A 3,676-nucleotide genomic window follows, 5' to 3' on the forward strand; every position below is an offset into this window, starting at 1 on the left:
ACGTACGAAGATGCCTGGAAGGTGCTTTTCAAGGGCGCCGAGGCCCCCGCATCCGCTACCGAGGATCGCGGATTCAGCACGCAGCGTCGCACTCGTGCAGTAAGCTGTTTTTACCTTTTATAGGGTATTAGTTTTTCATAGTTTGACTCCATGCGGGATCTAAGCTCCCTTACCTTTGACAGGATTGGCAGGAGACGTCCAGACAGATCAGCTGTCCGGCTCGTTTGCCCGAAGGCCCAGCGAACGCTCGCTTGGCGAAGCTTCTGGTTCCGGCACCCTATGTGGTGCCGGAGAAGAAGGCCAAGAAGAAGGACACGGGGACTCGAAAGAGTGCTCGGCGCCAGGAGGTGTCGGATTCATGATCCGACGACTCCAAGGTGCACTCCTCCCATGAAGACGAGGAGGAGGAAGAAGAGACCTCTCCCCCTCCAGTAGGGGGAGGGAAGAAAAGGAAGGCAACTCCAATTGGGGAGGCCGAAGGGTCCAAGAAGGGGAAGACCCCTCCTCTGGACTACTCCACCAACGCCGACGACGGCGAAGAGGAGTGGCCGCACAGGGCCAAGCCCCTGGCAAGATCGTAAGTATTCAGACACCAGAGCAATTCATAGTGTTCCTTTGTTGCACAACTCCTCCTTACGCCGAATATGACTATGCAGTCCGCCCAAGGCCGGGCTAGACGAGTCGTCGAGTGGCTCCCTGGATTCGTCGGACGTGAATTCACTTCCGCCCGCTACCTCCCCCCACCCTACGGACGACGCCGAGGTGCTGTCCCCATAGGTTCCAAGCCAGGAGGAGGTGGTCCTGGAGGCGCCGCAAGGCGACCTCCCGGACACCAGGCGCAAAGGGGATAAAACCCCCAAGGGCTCCGAATCCAGCCTTGAGCCGGACACCGCGCCGGAACCTTCAACGGTTCCGGACTCCGGTAGGCAGCCTCCTTCCAAGAGGAGCAAGCCTACCGAGCCGGTGACTTCCGTTCAACCAGAGGCACCAGACAATTTGCTGGAGGTGCTTAACGGCGCCTCCATCGACGAGGAGCACCGCACTATTATGAGTGCGGTGATCCAGAAGGTTCAGTCCGCCAAGAGCGGACTGACTGAAGCCTGTGCCAGCCTTCTAACAGGCTTTGAGGTAAGTAAAGAATATGTAAAAATATTACCGCATAGACAGTAGCCCCTGATGCTCTGTTCGGCGTTCGGAAAAAAAGCCGAATAGAGGATCTAATAACATTCGCAGGAGTCTACCATAATCAAGTCAATATGCGTATGCAGGCTTCGCTGCTAGCCTCCGCCGCACTTACTGCGGAGGTGGATACGCTGAAGCAAAACCTCGCGCGGTCCGAGAACGAGCTCGGCCATGCCAAGAGGCAACTCGAAGACAAGGAAGGTAAGTAATACCTTGTGGTTGCAAAAAATGACAGGATCAACGTGCTATTATAGGGGCCACGACCGAGGTGGCAACCCTTAAGCAAGCGCTGTCCGAGGCCGAAAATAGAGCGGCCGCGGAGTGCACAGAGAGAGGGAAGCAGGAGGCGCGGGTGGAGGAGGTGTAGAAAGAGCTCCAGGCTCTCGTGAAAAAACACGAGAGTTTGGAACTTGACTCAAAGACGCAAGCGTCCGAACTTGCGGCAGCCCTCAAAAGCGCGAAGTCTGCCAAGGCCGAAGCCCGGAAAGCCCTCCAAGAAATTGAAGCGATGAAGAAGATATCGGTGGGTAAGGCATTCATTATGCAAAGCAAGCACGTGAAAGTGAATTACTTGTTACTTACCCGAGTCCGGAGCTCTCCAGGAGCATTCGCAGATTTTCCCCGCAGTGAGTCTGATGTCGCTGCCTACTATCAAGCCGAGGAGGGGAGCTCGACGGAGAAGGTGTTCTGGTCTCAGTATGCTGAGGCCGGACACCTAGTGCCTTTGAGCGACCAGCTGAAGCAAATGGTCGAGCTCCACAAGGTGGCCGAACAGGCCATAAAGGGCCTCGTAGTTCGGCTTTGGCCTGGAGAGGCTCTGCCTGGGAGCTACTTCGGGCTGGTGAGGCGGCTGGTGGATGCCTGTCCACGGCTTGAAGTAATCAGGCGCTCCGTCTGCATCGAAGGTGCCTGTAGGGCGCTTGCCCATGCTAAAGTGCACTGGGGCAAGATGGATGCGGAGAAGCTGGTGAAGGACGGGCCACCGCCGGGCAAGGAGCATCGCGTCCTGGAAGCGTATTATGAGGGCTTCCTGAAGGGTGCCCGCCTTACAGTGGATGAATGCTCCAAAGATGTAATTTTTGAGTAAACTCGCATTTGTGATCCTGTGCGCTGAAAACTTGTTCATATGCGCTAAGAAACGCTTTTGAATTTAAAATATTACCTTCTGTGCGGCCGTTTATCAAATTTGAGAGATGGCGAGTCGTCGGCTTCTGCCCCCATGCCACGAGTGCTGGGGTGTTCGGGATAAACATGAGCGCTCTTTTTCCCATTCTTGGGTCCATCGAGGCAGGTGCTCAACACAACGAACAAGGCAATCAGACTATAATGCTTGAACACTCTCACTTAGCCATAGAATTCTATAATTTTAAATTTCGGCGAAGCCCCTAGTGTTCGGAAGACCAAGTTCGGGGCGCTATCCACGCCTAGGCCGGACAAAGCTGACTCCTCGCTCTAAGCGGCATAAGTCTTTAGGGACTCGAAAACCTCTCGAACAGCGACCAGCTCTCGCCTCATCATGACGGTCAGTTTTAGCTTTCTCTACTGAGGTGCTTAGCCCAGCTCAACTGGGGCACAATCGCAGTAGTTCTCCTAGTGCTACCTTAGCCGATATAACGGAACGTAAGGTACCAAAACATAGGAGCCGGGCAAACCCAACTATTGACCCAAGACATGATTCGGAGCCGATGCATATAATGTTATAAGTTCGGGGTGCCGCACTTGTGAAAGTGTTTGGACTTCTCACACCGTATTGTGGGGTACTTAAGCCCCTGGCGTATTGGCCGTACCAAAGTGTACGGGTGCAACATGTCATTAATGAACATATATTCGTAAAAAAGAGTAATGCAATAATAGACGGAAGCTATGCATTGTTTATTTAAAAAAGCTGCGATCAAAGCAGAACGATACAAATAGTGCGATAAGCAAACAATGGGACTATTTAACGTGTCCTTTCCCGGGGCGAGCTGCGGAATGGCATGTGAAACAGGTATACTACTCGTTATAGAGACCACCTTAGAGTTCCATAATGCGGCGTAGCTTTCTGCTTCCTTGGTTGTATCGTTTGTGTGGTAAATGTACTGCCGGACAAGCCTTCCGAAGAATGGAGTCCTGAAAATAAGAGAAAATTAAGAAATCGGCAGCCCCTAGTGCGGTTTAAGCTGCGTTTCGAGCGTGCCGTGATGGTGCCCCTCCCCCTGTGCCCAAGGTATTTCTAGAGCGTAGTTATGTACGCGCAACACTAGTTTCGCAAGTTCGCGAGGGCTGGGGTTGGGGCCACATTGCTACGCGTGCCAGGCGGTCTTGTTGTAGGTTACTCCGGGCGCGCTTGACGGTGTCCAGACGTTTAATAGCCGGACTAGAGAATTTCCTTGAGAGGCTGCTTTGTACTTCCGATGCGATAGCCCCCGTATGCTCCTCCGTTCGGAGAGAGCGTTCGGTGTTTCCATTGACCGTGATGACTCGTCGACGGACTGGTATCTTGAGCTTGAGGTAT

This window comes from Triticum urartu, chromosome 7 (assembly GCF_003073215.2).
Source record: "Triticum urartu cultivar G1812 chromosome 7, Tu2.1, whole genome shotgun sequence".
Taxonomy (NCBI): Eukaryota; Viridiplantae; Streptophyta; class Magnoliopsida; order Poales; family Poaceae; genus Triticum; species Triticum urartu.